Source organism: Camelus dromedarius, chromosome 31 (genome assembly GCF_036321535.1).
Source record: "Camelus dromedarius isolate mCamDro1 chromosome 31, mCamDro1.pat, whole genome shotgun sequence".
NCBI classification, from domain to species: Eukaryota; Metazoa; Chordata; class Mammalia; order Artiodactyla; family Camelidae; genus Camelus; species Camelus dromedarius.
In genome coordinates this window covers 583,691-610,617 of record NC_087466.1, presented here as the reverse complement: position 1 = coordinate 610,617, position 26,927 = coordinate 583,691, and the positions used below count along the sequence as shown (strand labels likewise).

General features: G+C 45.2%; 1 long non-coding RNA gene across 1 annotated transcript in view; it reads left to right on the top strand.

The window, feature by feature from the left end:
- The window catches only part of LOC135318477 (uncharacterized), an 87,490-nt gene that overhangs the window by 12,544 nt on the left and 48,019 nt on the right, over positions 1-26,927 (top strand). Inside the window, exon 2 of the long non-coding RNA XR_010378527.1 lies at positions 17,184-17,758. This is a non-coding gene — a long non-coding RNA (uncharacterized LOC135318477). The remainder of the gene's footprint in view (positions 1-17,183; positions 17,759-26,927) is intronic.

Sequence of the window (26,927 nt, the reverse complement as noted above, 5' to 3'; positions counted from 1 at the left end):
CTGACATTGATTTTCTTAATTCATAGGAAATGGTATGTGACAATAAGAGAAAATGGTAGTAAGAAATTGTTTGGAAAACTAGAACAAAATCCAATTCTTCCCCAGCAGGGGAAGTGTACCCAGTGTCACTCACTCCACTCACTGCCTGTCACCTCCTCCCTGCCGACTCCTTGTTCAGAAGCCACTCTGAGCCTTTGAAGAACATTTTGCCTCATGACACTGTTGACTAGGACCTGCGACAACTCTGTCCCTGGTTAACTCTCTCTTCAAAGCCATTTAAATTTTATGCAGGCTCCTCAGCTCAAATGTAAGAATAGCCTCTTTAAACTTCTTGATGCAGCTCCTTAGTGAAGATCTTGCGAAGGAAAACTAGCTAAAACCTGGGAGGTATGAACATAGTGACTGTAACCTCAGCACTTTGTGATGTTCAGAATCAGAGGGGTGGGAGACTCAGGAAAGGCTTTTTAAGGTAGAAAGGGGAAAGTGAAAGGACGCAGGCTGTGTGAGACTGAAACATCTCGGTCCCAGCCAGCAAGGCACCTGCGTTCAGGATGGTGTGTGTGGAGAGCAGAGTTCTCACAAAGAAAGAAGAGGTGGGATGGGAGGGAGAACAGTTAGGTTTTTACTGGGGAAGGAAAAAGTGGGCTGAACATTTCCTGGTTGAACAAGAGGACTGTGATATGATGTGCTTGTATTTTGGAGAGAAGGGTTTTGTGGGGACAGGCCTAGGGAGAACGCTGTCTGGCTGGAGAATCAGCACAACAGAGAACCACAGAGAACCGGGCTGACTCCAGGGCTGCTTCTGTCCCTTAGCTGGGGCCTAAGAGCTCCCTTCACAACCCAGTCCTGTTGATACAAGAAAACAGATGTGGGGCATGAGAAGGGCTGTGTCCCACGCGTTAGTTTAGCCTCTGGGATTTGTCCCTCCAGATGTTGGTCCTTGGCTTCGTGTAGGAAACGATTCAAGAGCAAACAACTGTTGAGTAAAGGTAGATTTATTCAGAGAGCTACATTGAAAGGCAAGAGAATTGCCACGAGGTGTGGGGGTTGGGTGCTCAGATTAAAAGTAGGTACACACTCCACAGAGTGTGGGCTTTCTCTGAAGAGGGAGAGAGAGGGTTGACCGCGAGGCGGCGCTGTGTTGCTTGTATTCTTGTGCTTGGTGGTTTCATATGCTAATAAGTAGAAGGACCAGCCTAAGGGGAAGGGGCTGGGATTCCCAGGGAGTTGGCCATTTCCCACCCTGTGACCTTTTGTGGCTAGCCTTGGGACTGCCATGTTGCCTGGGGCATGTTATTCACCATGTTACTATTACAATGGGTGTATAATGAAGCTCAAGCTCTGCTAGAAGTTAAATCTCTTCATCCTGAGCCTCAAGGCCTACTGGGGGTTGAATCCTTCACCATTTTGATGTTAATTGCTGTGGCCTTCCTTGAATGGCTGTGCTCTGCCCCCTTCCATCCTGTCTCAATGTGATGACACAGAGAGAGCAAAGGCCAGGCCCTGCCTGTGCTCCTGCATTTAACAGGGGGAGGGGTGGGGTGGGCTGAGGATGACTGAGTGGTGAGAAGGTTGTTTCAGATTTTTGCACGTGGGATATGGGGACCTTCCAGCAGCCACCGCGGATTTATCTCTCGGGCATTATCGCTTGTGTCACTCATCTTTTTCTATTTTTCTTTAAAGTATTTAATCTAAATTTAATATCAGGTTTTTTTAGGAAAGAAATTTCTCTTTTTCTTTTCTTTGGGGCTCTTTTGGGGGGGTAGGTAATTAGGTATATTTATCTGTTAGTGGATGCCCTGGGGCTTGAACCCGGGACCCCGTGCACGCTAAGAACACGCTCTACCACTGAGCTCTCCCGCCCGCCCCATCATCTTTTTCTTTTTGCTTTAATGTTAGAGAAACCACAGGCCAGCCAAGAAACAAGCACCACTCGGAGGGTTGGAGTACTCGGATTTATTACGCAGGCGGGCTCAGAGGTGCTTCTGCTCCGAAGCTCTGAGCACCTCCAAGACGTGCACATGAGGTTTTATAGGTTTAATTACAAGTATGGGGCTATTAGCCAATAAGGCTCAAACAACAAAAAGCAAGGAATCAGTACACTGGAGCTTATCAATTTGGAACAGATCACGTTACTGACACTTGTTGAGATTGGATTTACGAGTTAGCTTGTTAGCCCAGTAAACTAACAGTAAACTTCAGATTTACAAGTTAGCCCGTCAGAACTTAGATCACTAAACCGACACTTATCACACTTAGATTTGTGACTTAGCTCGTTAGCCCAGCTGGGCTTTTACTTCACATCAGCTGCCAAGAATCTTACAGCTGAATTTCTAGTAGGCCTTTAACACTTACCCTGGCTTAATGGCATCCAGTTTTATGATTTTACCTCCCCCTGGTTTCATTTAATTATTGAATCTCCATTTTCTCTTCACTCTCACTTTGTCTATTTGTTGTTATGGTTTTTAAGCTGTGTTTAAAAAAATTGTTTAATTTCTCTTTTAGCAGGAGGCTGAAAGTAAATAAATATGTAAACAAACATCACACCTTAATGCTTTTATACATTCTAAGCTGTTTAGTATTTACTTAAAAACCAAATTGCCTACTAAAGAGATAACATTTTTAAATTATGTTTTAATTTTTTTATAAAGTTATAGCTGATTTAAAATATGATATAAGTTTCTGGTGTACAATAAATGCATAATTTTTAATGTTATGCTTTATTTATAGTTATTGTAAAACATTGGCTATATTCCCTGTGTTGTAAGTTACATCCCTGTAGCGTGTTTATGTTACATGGAGCAGTTTGTATAAGAAAGTTGGTTATCGCAGAGTCTGGGGCATGGCTGTGTCTGACCCAGAGTCACGGTCACCCTGCCTGTCAGATCCCAGGCTCTCACACCTCTCTGCAGGGGAGCGAGTGGAGGCAGCCCTCATCAGCGCTGGCACCACCCTCTGAGTGGCAGTGAAAGCAGTGAATGTCTGTGGACGTGCAAAGTGTTGTTCCAGGAGCTTTACTTGCACTTCTGCATTTAATAATTAAAGCCCTCCTGTGAGGAATCCTTTTATGTTTTTAATGAATAATACATTTTATTTTGATATTGATAGACTTCAAACTTCCGGAAAATTTACAGGAGTAGTACAGTAAACGCTTAGATACAGTTCACCTAAAAGGGCAGTATTTGTCCTTCTGTGTCTGGTTTATTTTAGCATAAAGTTTCAAGGTTCATCCATATTGTAGCCTGAATCAGTACTTTATTCTTTTGGTTTGATAATATCCTTTTTCTTTTTTTTCCTTATTGGTCTATTTAAAAATATTTTCATTGAAGTCTAGTCAGTTTATAATGTGTCAGTTTCTTGTGTACAGCACAACACTTCAGTTATATAGGAACATACCTGTATTCATTTTCATATTCTTTTTAAACATAAGTTACTATAAGATATTAAATATATTTTCCTGTGCTATACAGTATAAACTTGCTGTTTATTCTATACATAGTCAGTATCTGCAAATCTTGAAATCCCAAATTATTCCTTCCCACACCCTCTCCCCTCTGGTAACCATAGTTTGGTTTCTATGTCTCTGTGTCTGTTTCGGTTCTGTAGATAACTTTATCTTTTTGTTTCTTTCTTTTTTGTTTTTTGTTTTTTGGTTTTTTTTAGATTCCACATGTGAGCGATCTCATATGATATTTTTCTTTCTCTTTCTGGCTTACTTCACTTAGAATGACATTCTCCAGGTCCATTCATGTTGCTGCAAATGGCATTATTTTATTATATTTTTATGGCTGAATAGTAGTCTATTTTACAATTATACTAAAACCTCTTTATCCATTCATCTGTCAGTGGACATTTAGGTTGTTTCCATGTCTTGCTATTGTAAATAGTGCTGCTGTGAACATTGGGATGTAGGTGTCTTTTTGAATTAGGGTTCCATCTGGATATGTGCCTAGGAGTGGGATTGCTGGGTCATATGGGAGGTCAATTTTTTGTCTTTTGAGGAACCTCTATACAGTTTTCCACAATGGCTCCACCAAACTGCATTCCCACCACAGTGTAGGAGGGTTCCCTATTCTCCACAGCCTCTCCAGCATTTATTGTTTGTGAACTTCTGAATGATGGCTATTCGGACTGGTGAGAGGTGATACTTGATTGCAGTTTTGATTTGCATTTCTCTGATAATGATATTGAGCACTTTTTCATGTGCCTATTGGCCATTTGTATGTCTTCATTGGAGAAATGTTTCTTTAGGTCTTCTGCCCATTTTTTTGGATTGAATTGTTTGTTTTTCTTTCTTATTAAGTGTAAATCTGTTTACATATTCTGGGAATTAAGCCCTTGTCAGTCTCATTTATTGCAAATATATTCTCCCATTTCATAGGTTGTCTTTTTGTTTTGCTTACTGTTTCCTTTGCTGTGCAAAAGCTTGTAAGTTTAATTATTTCCCACTTGTATATTTTTGCTTGTATTTCTATTGCTTGAGTAGACTGCTCTAGGAGAACATTGCTGAGATGTATGTCAGATGTTTTGCCTATGTTTTCTTCTAAGGGTTTTATACTATCTTGTCGACATTTTTAAGTCTTTAAGCCATTTTGAATTTATTTTTGTGTATGCTGTGAGGGAGTAGTCTAACTTCATTGATTTACATGCAGCTGTCCAGTTTTCCCTACACCATTTGCTGAAGAGGCTGTCTTTATTCCATTGTATGTTCTCACATCCTTTGTCAAAGATTCAATGACCAAAAGTTTGTGGGCCTATTCTTGGTAATTTTGTTTATCCGTTCATTGATGGATGGATATTGTTTGTAACTTTGGCTACTCTGGATGATACTGCTATGAATATTGATGTGCAAGATTTTGTGAGAATATGTTTTCATTCTGTTGGCTGTACAGTTGGCCCGCCATATCTGTAGTTTCCACTTCATGGATCCAGATGGCTGATTGTAAAGGGACTCGAACTTCCTTGGATTATGTTATCCAGGGTGGGGGGTTCCTGAAACCAACCCCCCGAGGATACTGAGGGTTGAATATATGTAGGAGTGGAATTGCTGAACCATATAACGCTAACCTTTTGAGGAAACACCATAATTCTCCAAAGAAGCTGCACCATTGTCCCTTTCCACTGGCTGCATATGAGGTTCTCTGCCTCCTGAATGACACTTATTATTGTCCATGTTTTGATTATAACCATCCTAGTGGGTGTAAAAAGCCATCTCATTTTCATTTTGATTTGGCTAGTGATGATGAGCATCTTTTCATATGCTTATTGGCCATTTGTATATCTATTTAAATCCTTGGCAAATTTAAAAATTGGGTGTATTTTCTTGTATTGTTCAGTTGTAAGCATTTGTTATATAACCTGGATACAACTCTCTTATTAGATACATGCTTTGCAAAATTTTTCTCCTATTCTGCAGATTGTCCTTTCACTTTAGATTTTTAAACATTAAAAAAAATTCTTTATAGGGGAGGTAATTAGATGTATTGATTTATTTTATTTTTCTTGCTAAGCAAGCACTCTATCACTTGAGATACCCCCTACCACTGTCATTTCACTTTCTTGATGATGTCCTTTGTAAGAAAAAGGTTTAATTTAGATGAAGTCCAGTTTATCTGCTTTTTTCTTCTATCACTTGTGCTCTTGGTATTGTATCTAGGAAACCAAAGCCTATCCTAGGACCACAAAGATTTATACTGTGTATTCTTTTAAAAAGTTTATACATTCAGTTTTTACGTTTCTGTCTGTGATCCATTTTGAATTAACTTTATTTGTTATATAAAATATGGGGGTCCAGATTCCAGATTCATTCTTTTCCCTGCAGATACCCAGGTGTCCCTGCACCATTTGTTGAATAGACTATACTTTCAATGAAGTGTTGTTGGCACCCTTGTGGAAAACTGAATGTAAATGTACGTTTTTTCCCCCTGGGTTTTTATAGTGTCTCATAGATTTATTAATCCAAACTTATGCAAGTACCATACTGACTTGTGTACTATAGCTTTTTAGTACCCTTTAAAGTGAGTCCTCCATCTTTGCTCTACTTTTTCAAAATTGTTTTGGCTGTCCTGGGCCCCTTGCACTTCCATATGAATTTTGGGATCAGTTTTTCAATTTTTCCAAAGAAGTCAGCCTGAATTTTCATAGGGATTCCACAGAATTTGTAGATCACTTTGGGGAGTCTTAACATTTTTAACAATATTGTCTACCATTCCATGAACATGAGATGTCTTCCATATATGTAGATCTTTTAAATTTTATTTCGGTGATACTTGAAAATGTTCAATGTACAAATCTTGTAAATTTTTGTTAAATGTATCTCTCATTTTATTTTTAATGCTGTTGTAAATGGAAAGGCTGAGCTTCTTAAGGGTGGGACTATATATCAATTTGTTTATTTCTAGGATTCCCACACAGCAAATACCCTAGATTTATATTTGCTACATAAATCTATCCACAACTCTTCTGACCCCCATGTTATAAGAAACCAAGACTCACGTTAAGCTACCTGAACACCTATCTGGAAGTGAGAAATGAGACCCTTGGTTGAGGCTTTGTGCAGTTGATACTGAGAGCTTATTCAGGATGGCTTCATCTTAATTCCTTTTAAACAACCCTTTCGGTGTATTTAGTCAGATACATTAAGAACATGGCCTTTTGATGTGCAGAGGAGCTAAGACTATAATTTTCAAATAATTTCGAGTGAGAGTGTTGTTCTTGAAACCTAATTTGCATCAGTCTTTGAAGATTTATGTTTCAGGAGCTTTGACTAAATAATACCTGTCTTTATTCAATAACTACAACTAAATGCTCAAGCAACATGTAAGAGTTTGAGGAAACTGCCCCCGCCCCGTAGTGCTGGGTGGCTGCAGCTGTAACTGGAGTCAGCACTTACCTCTCCCAGTACGCTTGTGCTGATCTGCTCAAAGGGGTTCATCCAACAGTTTGTCAGTCTGTTGGACAAAGCCATAAAACATTGATTTAAGGTTGCTGGAATGCAATATATTATTAATATTAAGTAAGCACATATTGAGTGCTTACTGTATGTTGGGAATTGTCCCTCAGCCTCACATGAATATTATTTCTCTTAAAACCTCACATATTTCCTTGTTATTCACACTTTACAGATAAGGAGACTGAGAATTAGGTCTTCTCTCTTTTGGGGGGAGCTCATTATCAATGACGGGAAGTTGTAAGGAAAAAGATATTGATTCATCCTGAGAAAATATTTTTCTGAGAGTCAGCAATGAAGAGGGTGACCACTGAAGAGGGTGATCATTGTTTCATTGAGACGAGCCCCGGGTTGTACAGAGTCAGCATCCCTGTCCTGGACACGGCACGTGTAGCGCTGTGTGGTGGGTGAGGCGGCGAGGCCGCGCAGGGAACGCGGATGCCGGGCTGTTGGGCTGTGCTCAGGCCGGTGGGGCTTTCTCCTAAGGGCAGTGGACTGTCATTGACAGATTTTAAGTAGGGGAGTGGGGTGCTCTCGTAGATCACTTTTGTCTTGTAGAATGCTTAGAAACATTTAGAAGGCTCGGCAGGAGGTGATGTGATGAGTCAGAGTAGGGTGGCTGCGAGGTGTAGCATTGTTCAGTTTTCAAGTAGTTTTCAGTCCCATGTTTGTAGCTCAGTAGCCGTGTCACTTTGGATGACGCACTCAAGGAAGTGAAACAATTTATCTAATCAATTAAAGCAGTGATGTACATACTACCCAGGACTGCTGTGGAGATCCAGTGAGATTACATGTGCGCAGTGTGCAGTGTGGTCCCCAGCACAGAGTCAGTGCTGAGTGAGTGCCATTGAGTACTTTGTAGGACAGGTGTGGTTGGTGGGACTCCATGACTGAGGAAATCTGGGCCCTGAACGAGGGGTCCAGTCACATCTGTGAGTGATGGGCCTGAGCTGGGATAGGGAGGGAGACCTTGTCCCCCGACCAGGGGCCCTGGGCAGGATGGCTATGGGAGGAGCACCATAAAGTCAGATCTTTGCAGGTGGAGTTGGAGGTGTCCTTGAGACATCTAAGTGCAGTGTCATGAGCTCACAGAGGAGGCCTGGGCCCGGGCTGTGCATTTTCCTATAATCTCAATCCCTGAGGATGCCGAGGTTTGATCACTGAACGTGAAGACATACTTTACAGGACAAGTGAATAGTAGTATCATCTCTGTCATCAAAGCTCGAGTCTCTTTATTCATCACTGACTTGCTAATTGGGTACTTACAGAGCTCACTTCACCGCCCTCACCTGGGCTCAGGCTCCACAGTAAAGAGCTGGTGAGCCTCCCTCTTTTCCAGAAGAAGGCACATTTAACTGGTAGCTTTCTGTACCTCGCCAGACTTAGAATTTTAGTTTGTTGTATTAATTCTATTTTCTGTTGGTCATCTCCTGACAGGAGAGACGTTTTACCTCATGATCATGTTTCAATTAGCTGTTACTGAGAATTGCTGATCTGATCCATAGTGTATGCATTATATTAATTTTGTACAGTATTTATCATTTTTCTGTCTATGTCCTTTAATTTTGTATGCCTCTTCAATGTTCTATCATATTTGGGGCGTTTTTTTTTAATTAAAAAATGTCTGTTAGCAGTTAAGAAAACAAAAACAAAGAAAAATGCACATGATACCTAAATTTAGAAAATATCTAGTGTGTTTTCTTTCTCGGCAATGGAGTGTTCTAGAATCTCGTGAAAACCTTCATTGCACAAGTTCCTTGAAATGCTGATTAAGAAATAAAACCTTCCTTCCTCATCTTTCAAGCTGCACAGCTAATTGTCAAGAAATTGAGGGGGAAATCCTCAGAAGCCAAGACAAACCAGAAAGCAGGGATTCTGGGAGATAAGCGAGCCTTAGAAGCCCTGGGGTGCCGGTTGGCTCCTGAACTGAGTTTTAGTTGCCCTGACAGGAGGGCAGGAGGTGAGCCCAAGTCCTCTCACACTGGGAGTTGGATGGCTGATCATATGTAAGGCCAAGCCCATCCCGAGAAGCCTGGTTTACTAAAGGGTGAACTAGGAAAATAATCCTCAAGGCAAGAAAGTAAGGAATGTCAATATTTTTGGAAGAGGGGAAATATAACAAATCCAAAGTAAGGATATAGTTTAAAGCTGTTCTGGCATGAGAGTGACCACAAACTCCTGGCAGAAAAGCACAGCTATTCCTGGAATGAGAAGTTGTGTTTTGAATGGATCAGTGAACAGCCATTGTGAAAAAGGCCTCCAGAGTATTGTGGATCAAGATACTGGACCGCAAACACCTCTCTTCCAAGGGTCATTTAAATAACCAGAAATGTTTTAAAGGAAAGAAGCCACAATGATATTTCTATTTATTGACATTAATATATGCTAGGAATTCAGAGGTAACTATGTGAAGGAAACTTAGCATAGAAGCTGTGGATGTGCCTGCACGCAGGACATTTCACAGAAGTTGCCGGACTTGTCTGCAAACAGAAATTCCTGCCAAGGGACTCTGCCCGTTCCCAGGGGAAACATTGCTTGCAGACAAGAATGTTTATTAGTTCCTCAAAAGGAACAGGCCTGGGAACAGGAGAGTCTGAGTGTAATTAAGATAAGGAAGCCTTAGATGTAGTGCGCATGCGTCAACCTAAAAAATGTTTACTCTCTGTGCTTGGCAAGAGTTACTCCTTTGTGTAGATGGTATAAAAAATAAAGGAACCCAAATCTCGGGAGACATTTTGCACCACAGCAGCTCTGTGATTCATTTCGTCGGCAACAACTATGGAGTTGTCTCCTATTTTATGGACCTTACTTTCTCTTTGGGGAGACAAACTGACATAGTCGGGGAGCTTGGTAGAGGGAGGTGTTAGTCTGTTGCAATTAGCCAGGAGAGGAGATTAAGAAAGCAGTGAAGGGTGGGTGAACTTTTTAGCTGAGGACAGACAGTCTTGTTCAGTTGGCTTTTAATTGCAGGCTCAATGAGTAGTCACTGGAGGGAATAGATCTTATGGAGGATGGACTTAGCTCAGGCCTCTTTAGAATGGACAAGTGAACCTGGAGAAAGACAGTCAAATCTGTGCAGACATTGAAGTTCACTTGAACGTGCTGTATCCCTGAGCCAAAGATCGGACAAGTAGAAAGCATTTCTTGAGGACAGAGGAGTGGTTTTTAAGGTTCTCCAAGAATGAATCCCAGGGAACCGAGATGGCCAGTTGTCAAAATGTGACTTTGCTCTTTGGACGGTGTATCCACCAAGGTTATTGGCATTTTATGGGTTTCCATTTCTCGTTAATACATGTCAGGTGATGAGGACGTGGACACACGTGTTTGACACCTTGTCGAGGTGACTTTGGGTTCCTGCCTAGAAGCACGGGCACAGCTGCGGCTGCGTCATACATCTTGCCGCCCATCCCGCTCCCCGGCTCCGTGATCACTGCAGAGTCATCCCTTGTTAACCTGTCCATCTCCTCTGTAACATCATAACCCATGAAAAGACTGGAGCGTTTTAACTTGGCTTTCTTAAAGTCAAAGGAACAGATCTAATATGGAGTCAGATTTGTTCTTTCCTATTTCAGTAGTGCCATGGAGAAGGAAGTTTGGGCAGCTTTTTGTAGGGTCCTGGAGGATTTCTCTCTCAGAGTCTGGGTGCCTCTATTGAAAACCCTTCATAGCTGTCTGGCCTGCTGGAAAACCACTCCGCCTATTTTGCCCTGAAGATGTGTTCTGTTTATAACTCATCTCTACTCCTTGGAAAACAACTCAATAAAAACTCAGTTGGTTTTCCACCAGCCATGGGCAGGGGTGAGGGATAGCATGTTACTATTTTATAAAATAATAATAATAATAATAATAATAATAATAATAATAATAATAATAATAATAATAATAATAATAAAAGAAGTTTTAAAACAGCACTGGGCACATAGGAGAGAGTCAATAAATGCTTCCTGGCTGAAATCAAAAGTGATGGCTCAGTGATTCCATGGCTGCTGTATTTGCTGAGCTTGTTACTCCTTTGCTCCATTACACTTTTTTTAAACTGAAAAAGAAATACATGCATATGGTTAAAAACAATTCAAACAGCACAAAAATACACAAGTGAAAGAAGTTTTCCCTCATCCTCTGTTCTTCCAGCCCTCCCTGGAGATGCCACTGTTTACTATCCTTTGTGTGCTTTTCCAGATATGCTATGCACATTCCCACCTATGTATGTAAATTCCTTTTAAGTTCTAGTTATTTCTAACTTTAAGGGATTTAAATCCTCAAGTGGCTTCTGCCCCGTTAATAGAAAAGAACAAATCTGACTCCATATTAGATCTGTTCCTTTGACTTTAACCTTTTGCTCTGTCTCCTAGGCTTCATCTTACTTGTAAAACAATGTTGCCTAGAGCCTGAAATATACAGAAGAGCCTATTCTGAAGGCTCTGACCTTTAAGGATATTTAACACTTTTTCATTCATAAAATGATAACAAGTTGCAGAATAGAATATAACTTTTGTTTTGTTGGAGGTTTACAGAGATTTGACCCAGGCAGATAGCTGCAAGAACAAAGGATTCTAACAACAAGGAATTCCTACACCAAGAAGTTTGCAACAACCAAGCACATAGGAAACGAGCCTGAATTCTGACTTGGGGAGATGGTTTTCCAGGACATTAGTTTGCCATCTAGCTCTACAGAAACTTGCTATTCCATGCCCCAGCAGCGGGTCTCCCAACTTATTGGCCTGTCCTTCACTGAGGAGAATGAATTTGGACTCGGTAACACTCCTATCTACCTAGCAAGCTGGGCACTGGAACTGAGGACAGCTCTCCCACACCCAGGAACCTACTGTGAGCCCTTGATGGTTACACTAGGGTTAGGTGTGTTTTACCCAGGAGGGATGGGACTATGCACCAACACTCAGGCAGTCTGCTCTGTCTCTGGCTCTGATCTTGTACCTCCCGCTCCCCGCAAGGCCAAAACCTGGGACAGTGGAGCTAAGGCAGAGATCATGCCTGCCTGTTTCCCAGCCTGTAAAAGGGGAATATGTACACTTCCCAAGGTAGTTCTGAGAGACACCACCTGCGGGTGCTTGGTTCCCAGAGCAACAGGAAACCCAGCTCCACGTGGGGACAACGGGTGTGATCCCCGTAGGGGTTCTGTAGAGGCATCGGCTGGAGGGCTGGACCAGGGAGGTAAAACTTGAGCTGCGGGCCTTGAAGAGTTAGAGAAAGGTACAGAGGCAGGACTGCCGCCTCCTTCGGGGTGCCCTAGAAGTAAAGCTTTTTCTCTACATCTCCGCTACTCCCCTCCCCTCTCCAGATCCCTACCTACTCTCTGCTCCTCCTGTCCATCTGTCTCCCTCCACTTTTACCCTCCTCTCCTCCTCCCCCCATCTTCTTCCTCCCTCGATGCCCCAGCCTCTATCTCAGAACCGAGAGGATCGCTGGCCCTCCTGCGCATGCGCAGTCGGTGCCAGCTGGACCGCGGGTTGGAAGCTCCAGCTCCGAGCTGGGAATCGGCCCCAAAGTCTTCTCAGCTCTGTCGCTCGGTAGGCCTTTGGCTCCTGCCCGAGGCCGGGGCCTCTGGCTGTGGAAGTGCAAGGTGGGGGGCTCCCTGGAAAGGGGTCAGGCGGCTGCGGGAGGGCGGTCCGCGTGTCAAAGCCCGCGAGGGCGCGAGTCAGTGTGTGTTCAGCTGAATTGCTCGGGCCAGGCCACCCCGGCGCCCCGGCCACAGCTGTCCAGGTCCAGGTGTGCACCTGCCGCCTCTCGCCCCAGCCGGGGTCCCCTCAGTCTGAGGCTGGCGTCCTCTTCCCCTCTCCCGCCCGTGAGTCCTCTCCTCCCGGGCTTCCTCTCCTCGGCCGCCGGCCCGTCCCTGCCCCTGGGAAGGCTGTGTCCTGGGCGGGCAGGGTCTGCAGACCCGGACGGGGGCGGGCGGCTGGGGCTGGGGCTGGCCTCCGAGCGGGGCTGCAGCCCGCGACCCCCCACCCCCGCTTTCCCTGCCCCGCGACCATGGGGCTGCCCTCCTCTCCCTTTCCCGCTCCCTGAGGACCAGCTCAGCGGCATGCCCGCTGCTCCCTGGGCTTAGAGCCTCCAGCTGTAAAGCCCAGTTTCTCCTGGTGGAGTCTGGAAATGTGAGCACCAGTGCTGAGCGAGTTTCCGTCTCCCCCCTCAGTGTTTCTGCCCCAGGTAAGTACCTTGAACAATTTCAGGTATTATGATGGTGGTGCTTGTTGATGTCACGTGTTTTTATAGTGAGAGGGATTACAGTGTTGAAAGCAGGGCTTGGTTCAGTTAAAAATGAGCTGAAGGCATGAGGCTGTGACAACCTCCTTCCTTCCCACTCCCAGAGTGAAATGTGTGACCGTCGATTTTAAAAACATAGTTACAGTCCCTAACTAGCCCAGCCCATCTAGTGTGTGTTAACAGGAACAGCACCACCAGAGGCGTTGGAGACCCAGGGACATTGCAGTCCTAAAAAGCTCCTGGCACAGTTGGTTTGTTTTGGTTTTTTGTTTTTCTTAAATTGTGGGATAGACTAGTTGTATAGAGGGAAAAATACTTGTCAAGAAATATTTTTTCATATAACAGCTTTATTGTGATATTGTTCACACACCATGAAATCCACCCATTTAAATGGTACAATTCAGCAGCTTTTAGCATATTCACAGTGGTGCAACCATCATTATTCCAGAACGTTTTCATCACTTCAGAAAGAACAGTGGAAATGAATGACCTACCCACCCCTCCCCAGTGGTGGTTCTAAAGAAGTTTCCTGGCTGTTCCTGAGCATATATTAACTTGTTACATTCCATGAAAAGTCTGGTAGGAATTCTAATCAGAATTGCATTGAATCTGTCTATCAAAACAGGAAGAATAAATGTCTTTATGGCATAAACTTCTTCTACCCATGAATATATCTGGGACCCTATATTTTCATCTCTCCAGAGCCTGGCCCATGGGAAGTCCTCACTAATTGTTGGGCTTGTGAATGATGAGATTCTATACATTGTTAGTTGCCACTGTAGCCTTTCACAGAAGAGAAAGGTAACCTCAGTGAAGCCAAGTGACTGTCTGATGGTCAGAAAGAGTGACAGTCAGTGCTGGAGTGATCCAGTGGACTTGGTGCTTGTAACCAGAATTCTCCACCACCTACAGCTAAGGGGATAAGTGTGTTCTTTTATTTTATCTTAATGGCATTGATTTTATTTATACTTACTTTTTAAAATTATTTTTATTGAAGTGTAGTCAATTTACAATGTTAGTTTCAGGTGTACAGCAGAGATTCAGTTATAAACATATGCATATGTATATACATATGTTTTAGATTGTTTTTAGCACAACTCATTACAAGAAATTGAATATAGTTCCCTGTGCTATATAGTAGGTCCTTGTCATTTATTTTATATTTATTAATGTGTATCTGTTAATCCCCCCTTTCCTGCCTGCTAACCACAGTTTGCTTTCTATGTCCATGAGTCCATTTCTAGCAGCATCGTTTTTCCTAGTAACATACGCTGGTTGACTGCTTTCAGCTTCAGTAATTCCATCTTATCTGTGGGCACTTTTCTTCTGGTGGGCCTTTATGTGGTTTGCACACGTGATAATAGAGATTTGTACTTGGGAGAACTCCAGGCCTCATGTAGTCCCTGGAACAGAGTGCCCACTGAGTTGATGCTTGAACTGGGAAAAAAGCAGAGTAAATGTTGGAATTTCCACTATGGTTGAGACTTCCAGGTTTCTATAACCTGTTTAGCCCACCTTAATATTGGCTGCACCCATACTGGGTAATTTGGTGGAACTTCATGTTATGGTGGTGTAGAGACAGGGCCTTGTATGCTTCTTCTCTTTCCTTTTTCTAACACTCATTCTCCTGGGCCTCCCAGATCCTCCCCCAGTAGTGCCCAGGGCTGGCTTGGTGCTGCGCTGAGGCAATATTTGTTAATAAGGCCCTTTCCTCATCTCTTCTGAACTTCCGTTTCTTTCTCTGCACAATGAGGGCTTAGACTAGATAAGTGCTTTTCAGTTTTTTTTAAAGCCATGTTTCCTTTGAGAAACAGAAAATGCAAATCTCTCCTCCCATCCCAACCCTTTAGATTTTGATATGTCCTCCAGGGAGTGACATAGCCCTTTGTGGAAAATTGAAGTTATTTTGATTCCAGGTGGCACAGAAAAGACTCTTCAGAAGTTTATTGCAGGGAGAGGGCAGGAAAGGGGCAGCATGTCACACTTTCTAGTGTGAGCACTGAAGCAGGGGCTTGGGTTTAAATACGGTGTCTGACGTGTCCTCTCTCTAATCTTGTACAATATGATAAACTTCTCTACCTCAGTTTCTTAATGTGTCAAGTTGGGGTGATAATATTTTAAGGCTTTTGTGAAACATTATACACATAAGCCATCTGTGTCTCGGTAGAAACAAGACCTGCTAGGGAGTCAGGGATTTCTTTAAAAAAATTCTTGTCCATAGCACTCTGTCGGTGTGTATTTTGAATTACCTGGAGGGTGAGGGTTGAGTCTAAAGTCCATCGTGGGACAGGTGGCCCATAGTTCTCTGTTCCCCAGATTGCCCCCTCCTCCCCAGTCCTCTTCCTCGGTCCAGGATGAAGATCCCTAGTAGATTTACACAGAGGTCTTGTGGAAATGGCTTTTCATCTTATTGTTTCACCAAGGAGGGCTGCCATCATGATCTCTGTGGTCAGGTTTTGGTGACCTGAAGGCTATGCAATTGGGGGTTTCTATTAAATAAAAATAATATTACAAATACAAAATTAGAACAAGGGTGGTGACAGGGGCTCTTGGAAGTGGGGACCATTAGCTTTGTTAGCTTCAGGTGCAGTGGCCTCTGGCCACGAGGACCCATCCTCGTGCTCTGAAGTTGGAGGGATTAGTGGGTTCAGTGGGAATGTTAACTGAGTGTATCTCATGGGCTAGGCATTGTCGTACTTGTACTGTGTGTTCCTTATTTGAGACAATGAGCTCATTTAACCTCAATAGCCTCTTTAAAATATTAGACTTTTTATTTTGAGATGTAATGTAGGTTCCCCTGTACTTGTAGGAGATAATATGCGGAGGGCCTATGGACCCTTTGCTCAATTTTCCTTAATGGTTCCATCTTGCAAAGTTGGGGTACAATTCATTACTGACTCACTAACACTTTGAGGTTTGTGTTATTGCACTCATTTCTATCTATGATTAAACTGGGGCTTAGAGAAGCACACAGGCCTGCCCAGGTCACCCACATGTTTAGTGTGTAGTCGGGTGTAACGTGGGCTTGGGATTTCCAGGCAGTACCATTATGATGGTCTGTGGCAGGGAGCAGCATTCACTTTGCTTGTTTATTCATTCATTCAACAAACATTTATTGAGTAACCTCTGTGGGTCAGATGCTTTCACAGGCTTATCTGATTCTTCAGCAGTACTGAGAATCAAGTATTGTTTTGTTTTTTTTTAATCTGAGAAAATTAGCTCTGAGAGTTTATAACAACCCCCAAAGGAAATATAGCTCATAAAGGAGGGATAGTAAATTTGTACAGTCCCCCCTCTTTATGCAGGTGGTACCCTAGGCATTTTACATTTGCAAACTTCGTAATCCAGATATATTCTTGTAAGGCAAGGATTGTTTTTTTAAATTGAAGTATAGTCAAGTTTACAATGTTGTGTCAATTGCAAGGTGTTTTTTGAATTTTGAATTAAAAAATATTTTTTGAGAAGGGTAATTAGGTTTATTCATTTGTTTCATTTTTTAAAGTGAGGTACTGGGGATTGAAGCCAGGACCTCGTACATGCTATGTATGTGCTCTACCACTGAACTGTACCCTCTTCCCCAAGGCAAGTTTTCTTATCCATTATTCTGCAGTTTAGGAGTTCAAATAAATTGGTGTTGAAATCCAGATCTTTTGATCCTACTGTGGTTATTTTCTTTATAATCTGCTGAAGGGGGGTGGGGAAAGCAGTTCCTTTGTTCATTTCTTTATTCAGCAGTGTTGAGCACTGACTTTGCATCAGGGTCTTGCTAGGTGCTTGGAAACAGAAAACAAGAAATGACCCTTCTGTGCAGGGGCAGGAAGCCTAGACCAAAAGCTGGGTAATGTGATTCGAGCTACGGTAGCCATGTACAGACTCTGAGGACAAACTGTACCCCCGGCTTTGCTTGTGCTTCCCTTGCCTTCTGGCTGGTACACACCAGGTCACCGCAACCCAGAGGCGCCCGCAGCCCACAGCACAATATTTACCTCGATCTCCTCTCCCCTCTCGGCAGGGCCTGCAACATGAGCATCCCTGACTACGTGCAGTGTGCTGAGGAATACGAGACTCTCCCCGTGGCCGTCCAACCCGTGGGGATCATTTCAGAGGACAATTTCTTTTGCATCTATAAATGAATCTCCTTGGTGAGCCAGATCAGCCCGTGCGGCTCCCAGTGGGCACTCTGTATCCACTACAGGCACCACTATGTGTTCGAGAATGGGTGGAGTGACTTCCAGACCCACCGCACGGTCGTGGGCCTTGTCACCATTACCGACTGCCTCTCGGCCAAGGTCTTCGAGAAGCTCCATGTGCAGAGGAGCTGTATGGCACCACTCTTAATGACTCTCAGCTCTTTGTCTTTGTGCTGCATGGGGAGGTAGCCGAGCAGCCGCGCACCAACGTGGCCTTCAAATTACGAGTACTGCAGGGTGGTGGAGAAGAGGATCGAGGACTTCACTGAGTCACTCTTCATCTTGCTCAAGTCCAAGTGGCTGGATGGGACCCCTTGCTCAAGTCTGGGGAAAGGATCCCCCTCCTCTGCACCTTGTTTGAGAAGGAGGACTTCATGGGACTGGACACAGACAGCAGGTAATTCTACCTGGAGGCCCAGCCACCCTGACTGTGTGCCGGGTTCCTTCCCTACATCCAGGAAGGGATCAGCAAGGAAGAGGGCTGTCTTGTAGCCAAGGTGGGAGGGAGGTGCAGCCCGACGGTTTACAGACATTTAAAAGTGAATCTGCCTTTGTTTCAGAGAGATCCTTTTAGGGTTAATGTGGAGACTTCCTCCCGCTTTTCAGCCAGGACCCCTGGTGGGACCCCTGGAGTTGCTGTCCAATAGAGTAGCCACAGCCACTGATGCTAGGAGCGCTGGGGAAGAGGCTGGTCTGAGCTGAGATGTGCTGTAGGTCAAATGCACATCAGACGCTGAGACTTGTCTAGTAAAAAGTATGTAAACTATCTTGTTACTTTCTATATTGATTACATGTCAAAATGATAGTATTTTACATACAGCAGATTAAGTAAGATCTGTTCTTAAAATCAGTTTCTAGTATCTGTTTTTTGTTTGTTTGATTGTTTCTTTGTTTACCGTTTTAAATGTGGCAACTGGGAAGCTTTCTTTACATGGCTCTCATTTCAATTTTTTTGGGCAGCCTGTCCTGGGACAGTCTCATCCCTTTGCTTATAGATGAGATGCTGAATCCCGAGAGGCAGAACGAGTCGCTGGTTGAGCTGGGTCTGGAGCCGGTGTTTCCTGCCTCCCAGGCCCAGCACCTGCTGGGTTCAGGCCCTCTCTTCCTCCCCGACAGCCAGCATGCCAAGTTAGGACATCAGAAACACCTCCAGGGAATTCCTGATGAACTCCTTATGCAGGGAAAGGCGTATCACGGAGTATGAGACAGAGCAGGGAAAGATTCATCCTCACTTTGTCCCTGTGATTAAGTCAACGGCCCCACTTTTGCCTTGGAAGTGCAGACAAGCTCTCCTGGGCTTACTACACCCCCACCTTCTCTGTTACCCCGTGTATCTATCATGCTTTCCCTCGGGCAGAAGAGGTGAGATGCCTTTGCCCAGAGGTGGTCCCCCTTTGCTGGGGAGAGTGAGGGAAGCTGTGCCCCCACGGCCTACGGCCTCGGGCCTTGAGTCTGGAGGGTGCTCATGGCGGTACCACAGGTGACCGTCGGAGGACCTGGCACGTGCTGCCAGGCCCACTGTGGAGGCAGTGCTCTGTGATTCTTGAACTAACCGAAGATCAAATCCTACTTTCTGGTTGTTGGTAAGTTGGAGGAGAAGATGCCAGAGAATTGATAAAAAGAAAGTCCAGACCAGCCCTGTGAGTGAGAGGCACAGGGGGCCCGAGTCCCACCTGCGTGTGGTGCCTGGCGGGCTCTGGATGAATTTTCTGTTCCTCCTGGACATACCTCTATGGCTTTAGTAAGGGGTGAGACATGTAGTGGCCATGATCTTTATTTGTCCTCACAGGGCCCTGTGATCTACACGCCCACACCCCCCTTCTGCTCCTTGGGGATGAGGTGGCAGGTTTAGGTGCTTGGGCACTGCTGTGGGCACAGCTGCCAGCACTGGGCTACACCGAGGCTGGCTCCTTTCACCTCACCTGTCACCTCCTGCTGAGCCCCCAGGCATTAGTCAAGGTAGGTGCATCGGTGCAACGTAAGCAGGGACCACCTCCTACCCCCGGACAGACTGGTGGGTGAGCAGTAGAAGCCTGGAGCCCTGCCCGAGCCCCATGGCCAGTGCCTCCTCTTTTGTCATAGGAGGCACTGGTGACATTTTTGCTCAGCAACTGCTTGGTTCTGAGTCTGCAGACCCACCAGAGAATGTCAGCTTGTTTTTGCCTTTTGAAGTCTGCCCTTGGGATTTGGCGGAGTAGCTGGGTGTGTGCTTAGCCCAGTGTTGACACTGTCACCATTGTTTACCCAGAACCTCGTGTACCAGGCATGGCTCTCGGCATCAAAATACAGCAGCTCATTAAACTCCCTCCTGGTGGATCTCTCTGTTTTGGTACCATAAGGGCTCAGCCAGCATCTGAACGTCAGTGAGATAACACGGCCAGTGAGCTTGGGTCAAGTACGTTCTCCTCCAGTCACTTTTACTCCATTGTTGCTTTTACTATTCCATAGTCATTAATTTTTAAAACAATGCTTTGGTGCAGGAGCAGAGACTAATTCTCTCCTGCTACTCTCGTTGGGAGTGAGTAAAACTGTCCAGCCTGTAGTGCGACCACATTTTGTGGCTCAAAAGCTGCCTAGACGCATGTATGTGAAGTTTTGGTTAGGGGCGCTGACCACGTTGGGGTCCCCAAGCAGCGCCGCTCCCCTCAGGCCCCTGCTCTCCCTGGAGCAGGAGGTGAGGGTGGGTCTCACCGTCCCCGCGTCCCTGGCCTCACACGCTCACGTAAATTCTTGTACATGCTGTCAAAGTCATTTTTGTTCTTGTGTGTTTCTAATTTTCTCTTGTTCCTCTTTTCCTTTTTCTTTATTCTTTTTTCTCTTGTACTGCGCAGTTGCGTCTGAAAAGGTGGCTGTGCATATCCTGCATTGGAAATAGCTAGATCGCCCTCCGTGCTGTCTCCATCACTTTAAAAAGCAGAAAATTTTCAGCTGCCTTGATCCATGCATTATCCTAGTCATCTTGTTATTTTCTAATTTTTTGGAATATTTGCTTTGTTAGCACATCACCCACTGGTGTTTGATACCTGTTAAAATCTTTGCTTTGAGGAACCTGTTTGGTCCTCCTTATATTTGGTGACAAATTCTCCCTTATTCAATTAGTTTGATTGTTTTGAAGAAGTGAGAAGCAAATTGATTTAGGCGTCTGTTGAGGGATTCTTTTCATGGAGTATTTAAACTTGTCAAGTCAAAGTCTGCAGCATCTTGCTCGATTCCTGCTTTTACACAAACGTGCTCAGCACGCGGTTCCTGGCTGTCTCTGTGTGACGTGCGTGACGGCGCTTCCTGACCGGCGGTCACTGGTGAGGAAGTGGCAGGCTCGGGGGTGAGCAGCTACAGGGGACGCTGTTGGAGGAATCAGTCACCGTTTGGTTATTTAATTTTTTTTTTTTGCATTCAACTTCCCCGTGCCATTTACTTTACTTTGCCTTCATAAAGGGGCAGAAGTGGGTCTAAAATCCATGCCACTCTTTTGCTCCCTTTACGAGGCTGGTTTTTCTGAGTATCAGGACAACATGGCCTTCTCCTAAGTAGCTGGCTCACTTGGATCTGGTGGACACAGGGACTGTTAAAGGGACCGTAGCTTCCTCTCTACTCCAGCCAGTGGGCATTCAGAGCTGGGTCTGTGGTTTGCCTCAGCAGCCATGCAGGCCTCCCTGCACCGGCCTTTACTTTTAACCCATGTTGGCAGTAAAGAGCTGACTCCATGTTGCAGCTGGCGTCCCCCACTGACGGCCGTGTCGTTAGTTTGCGGTAGTGAGACTCCAACCCCCAGTCAGCCATGAAGGAAGATGCTTTGGCCGATCTAAGACCTTGGATTCTCACCCCCACCCTTGTTCATCTCACCCGGGGGAAGAGTCTGGCCACCACCATCGTGCTGATCATGAGGCCTTGTTTCTCCTTTCATGCTCCGGTCCAAATGTGGACACTTCATCTTTCACTGACTTGGTCTCGCTTGAGACAGGCCAGACTTTCTGAAAGAGTCCATCACATTCTCGAGGGGAACAGCACAGAAGTAAGTCTCGCAAGTAGAAGGAGTCTAGGCTGTCCGGGTTGGCAAATGCAGGCTGGGATCTGTGATTGGTGGGCTGTGCCCTGGACACAGGCCTTTCCCGTGGCTCCCGAGAGCCCAGGGGTCGGAGTGAGGACAGCCGTGCCTGGGTTCCTCCATCCTCATCTGCTCACTGGCAAGTGTGTTTGCTTAATAGGAACTCCCCCAGACCTCGGGTCCTTCAAAGTTCAGACCACGGGAGAACCTTGAGTCCCTTCTCCTGGGCCTCCTGTGTGAGAATCCAGTGCCTTCTGAGGTGACCGGCGGCAGGAGATGCCTCCCCTCCAGGGAGCTCCCTTCGGAGGTCTGTGACTCAGTGCACCTTGCTGTGAGCTTGTGGGGTTCCGGCCGTGGTCTCTACAGAACCACACTTGAGATGAGCTTAGCGACGGAAATGACAGGACTAATATTCCAGGCCAGGGCTGGAGGGAGGGTACAGGTGAAATTGAATGTGACTTCAAACACCTAGGTGGGTGCTGGGTCTGTTACTAAAATGGGGAGCCTGCGAGGTACCTGCCAGGAATCGAATTCCAGAGTAAATGGTGGACATGAGGCATTTTTAAGATGCCATTTGTCATCGAAGTTAGGACTTCAAAGAGGCACTGGGTCTATGAGCCTGGGTCTGAGGTGAAGGAGCCAGACTAGAGATACACGTTGGGAGTTGTCATTCTTAGCTGGTGTTCACAGCCGTGCACGTGGATTAGCTCATCTTGAGAGGTGCAGGCTAAGGCTGAGGGGGGACAGGGCTGTGCCTGGGTTGGAGGAAAGCCCAGACCATGCAACTTTGGTGTGTCAGTCAGCGGCGTTTGGGATTTTCAGGGCAATGTCATTTATCCTTAAGGGGCCGGGGGGTGGGCAGGGCCAGCCAGGAAGAAATCTGAAGGGAGGGTTGTGGCCACGTGTGCGTGTCTTGGGACGATGTAGAGGCTGCAGGGTCCGGGAGGGGAGGGTCATTAGAAGCTAGAGTTGGAGTGGGGAGTGGGGAGAAGGTAGTCACACTCACTTGTGAGGAAGGGAGGGAGGCCTAGGGAGTCCCCACCCTACCGGACTTGCTTTCCCATGAACAGAAGGCAATCAGACAGAGGATCTGAGGTGAGAAGATATGGGCGCTGGGAGAGGAGCCAACCTGGTGAATGGTGCTTGGACAGTTCTGGAATAGTCTCCCTGCAAATAGAGTTAAAAAAAGTCAGACTCTTAAGAACAGTGATAGTGACTGGGGAGGAGACAGTTCTTTTTCTGGCCTCCTAAGGGTAAGGCATGTATCCGGGGATATACAGAAGATTCGGGCAGTCTATTCTGGGGGCATTATCCTTACCAGGGGGAACAGTGCAAGATTAAAGGGGGAGAAGGGCAGTGGAGGGAAACTAGCCAGGCTCCGTGTCAGGTACCAGTTGGCAGCCCTACTTGAGTGTTGCATTCACCCCCATGCCTCGCAGGTGGGTGGTGGCAGCCCCCTTTTGCAGATTGGGAAGCCTTCTCAGAGGGGTTAAGGTATTGGTCCATTTAGCGGCCAGTAAATGCTGTAGCAGGATTCAAGCAGGGCCTTGTCAGACTTCAAGGGCATGTTTTCTCTACTAATTCTGTACCTCCGTGTTGTACGTGGAATGGTGAAGTGGGTCAGTTTTGGAGCCTTTCAGAAAAAGTGCAATTTAAGTGCCTCAGGACTGTTTCACAAAGCTCAGTGTTCTTTGATTGTTCTGAAGCACCTCAGTGATTTTCGCCCCACAGAGGTAAGGTCTTACTCCTTTGACGATGACGTGGTTGCAAATGACGTACAGGTGCAAAACCAGACTTAGCATCTTCTGAAGGGAAACTCTCCAGTTCTCCCTTTCTTCCACGGGATGTAACTGTGCTGCAGCGTAGGCCTGAGATTTCCATATGGACTGAGGGTTTGATATCCAAAGTTAGCATAAAACGGTCAGATGAAGAAAATCGAAGTTGACAATTTATTTTTGGGTTTCATTAGACAAGATATACTATCAGTTAGTGGCCCATATAGCGAATGAAATTGAGTACAGAACATTGCATTTGTTACTTTCTATTTAGAGTTCTCTTACAGCATAAGTTTGCCTGCTTTGGAACATCAGCTCCACCACCAGGGCGCCTGTCTTTGTGTTGGTGTGATTGCATTTACACAGTGAATGTAATCTGGGCTTCCTCAGCCCAAACTCTCCAGTGCAGAATCATGGGCTGTAGCCATCTCTTAGTCACGCAAATACTTCTAAAATTATATGAAGCCAGAAAAGAAAGAAGAGAGAGAGAGATTGCCTTTATCAAAATTCCTTTCAATTCTAACTGCAAACTGTTGTTAAGCAGCTCTGGTTTCCTTTGGATATGAATATATACATTTCTTTGCATGTAACCTGGGTTTTGGACTAGAACACCAAGCCCTTGCTTTCCGCAAGCCACAAAAATAGTAGCCAAATTGCACACGTGTGAAATATTTTATTCTTTTTCTGAGAAAGAATCCTTGAATTTGGGACTTCAGCTGTGATTTTTGCTTTTTGCTTCTCCCACCCCTCTTGTAATCTCTCACTCCTTCCCACATGGCCCCCAAGAGTTCGTGGTCCCAAAGGAGCAAGCAAACACCCAGTTGGTCACCATGCAGTGCTGCTATAGAGGGAGCCCTGCCAAGACCTAAAGGATATTATCAGAGAGGGCTTCCTGGAAGAAATGGGCTCTACATTCAGTTGTGAAGACAGAGTAAGGGTCAGCCAGTAGAAAGCGTGAAGACTGTGGCTCATGTGGCAGGAGCAGCCCGGGTAGAGGCCTGGAGGCTTGTGTGGTGGGGACTCGGGGAGAGTGCTATGTGTGGTCCAGGGTGGTGGGTGCCCCTGCTGGGGAGGACACTGGAGAGGGCCTGGGGTGGAGGGCTTTCGAAGAGCTTGGGTTTTACTAGAACTGACACAGGAGGCAGTGAAGGGTGTCAGCAAGAAGTGACCCTTAGGAAAGGTACTTCTGGTTTTGCTTCTGATATTCTACAGTAAGAAAGGTCGGGACGGGCGAGAGCAGGTCTGGCTGTCCCTTTGAGACCCACCCCATCATTCATTTATTCATAACACGCACACTTCTGAGTGTCTAGGGGAGAGAGTTTGGACCCACATTAGTAAGCAAAATGCTCCTTGGGAGCTTAGCAGTGTCAGAAGTTGACTTAGCCTAGAATGTTCTAGGAACAGAGGAACAAATTGCAGAGTTTGGAGGGAGGGAAGGCTTCCTTGAGAAACAGTCAAAATGACCCTGGAGTCAAGTGGGAAGTAGGAGCAGGTCAGGGGGCCCCTGAGGTCAATGGGGACCTGGGTACTGAGGTGAGGATGGGCCAGCAGGGTCTGGGGTGGGGCTAGAACTCTACCAGGGAGCCTCTGAAGGGTTTGAAGTGGGGTGATGTAATCAAATTTGTGCTTTGGGAAGGCTGCCTTGGCTCCGCGCGTCTGTGTGTGTGTGTCTGTGTGTGTGTGTGTAGCAGGGAAGAGGGGGAGGGTGCCGCCAACTGGGGAGTGACATTAGAAGACCATTCACAGGCTGGGAGGCCACAAGTGGGAGAGGGGCGTTGGGGCTGCTTGGGGACGGCAGGGGCAGTGTGGATGCCGGATTTCCTTATGGGGAGGGCTTGTTAGCGGAGCGACCATAGAGGCGACTTTTGGCTGGAAGAAAACAGATGGAGGCCACCAGGTGGACTTTCCTCTTCTCTTCTTCCCTGCCTTGTGTGATGATCTTTGCTCAGCCAACATTTGGAAGAGAAGAGCTAAGTTCCAGGGTAGCCCAGGGCTTTGTTGAGCTCGTTCGAGTGAGATCTGATAGGATTTATATTTGTGTTCAGATCTGCATGTTCACTTAGCTAGAAACGTCCTGTCTTTTGAATTTCCATAGGGGTTTTTACTCTTGATAAAGATTGCTTTCTTGGTGAGAGGAAATTTAATATAGCTGTTGTCTTTCTCAAAAAAATCATATCTTTTAAGAACTTTAATATTCAAAAAATAGGAATATTTAAAAATGATAAAGTAAGGCTTTGGTGTAGTTTCTTTGGTTTCCTAGTTAATGTGGACTTAGAGCCTTTGCATTACTTAATAGCACATCCTTGTCAGTATTTAAAGAGCTGTTAGTGAGCGCCCGAGGCCCCACCTCTCAAAACATCATTAAAGTTTGCTCTGAAATAGTGAGGTCATAAAGGTCATTTGCAGAAGCCAAATACTTGGTTTATAATATGTAACATAGCTCCATTTATAAAATAATAATAGGTGCAAAATTAAGAAAGTGGAAGATAATGGAGTTTTTTAAAATCTGAAACATAATCTTTCTTATGCTAATGTTGAACTGGAAATTTCGAAAATAAAAATCCTACTGTAATATCATCTACATGGAATACATATATGCTTTCCCATTTGAAAAGTAAGTGCGCAGTGGTTTTTGAAGTCAGGAGTATTCCAGCTCAGATACTGGCAGTTATGGTTGCTGGTTTTCAATGGCAGAGCCTAAATTTGCCTTCTTAGCTTTTTTTTTTTTTTGTAGTGAGAGGGTTGAGTAGTGCTTTGCCAGCATGATTTTGGGGCAATTTGGGGGCAGATGTCGTGCACCAGCAGTGAGATATTTCCATGCATTTTATTTTCCGGACATCACCAAGGCACATGTGGGGTTTGTGCCTGCAGGCTGGGATGCTGCAGGACTCCCTGGTCCATCACAGTTTTGTCCTGGAGCTGCTCCGGTCAGTGAATGATTTTCTGTGGCTTCGAGTTAAGGTGGTCTGATGCAGATGATCAGATGTGTAGTTAAAGTGCTATTACATGAAATAAGAGAAACCTAGAAACATGAGGGAGGAGAATTGGCTGAGCTGATTTCGGTGGGGAGTCTTCTCAGGTGACTCCCTCCCCGTGATTCCTGCCAATATCCTCCCCAGCCCTGCACGGTAGTCCTGCCGAAGCAAGCATGCACTTTGCTCAGAAACGCACTGAATTTCTTGTGCCTCTGTTTGTTGGCTTTTTTTTTTAAAGCACATCTTGCCCTTTCCTTAAATGCCATCCCTGCTAGTCACCTCTTACACTCATTCTTCTGGACATCGTCCATACATAGCTGCTGAATGGATGAACTGAATGTAGTATCTCCATGTAGTGGAACGTTGTTCATACGTAAGGGTGAATAAAAAGGAAAATAAAAAATAAAGGGGAAGATGAAAAAGGCCACCTGTTCTGGGAAGTCCACCCTGACTGCTCAACCCACCCTTTTCCCTTTGAATCCCCACCCCTTATGCTCCACTCTACTCTTTTTGATAGTACTTACCACCTTTTAATAAAATAACGTTTTCAAAAAAAAAAAAAAGAGAGAGAGATGCTGATACCACTTCAACATGGACAAGCCTTGATAACAGCACGTTAAGTGAAAGGAACCAGACACAAACGGCCACATATTGTTGACTTCAGTGATCTGAAATGCGCAGAATAGGCAAATGCAGAGGCAGAGAGCAGGTGATGGTTGCAAGGGTCTGGGTGGAGGGGGATTGGGAATGACTGATAGTGACAGGGGGTTT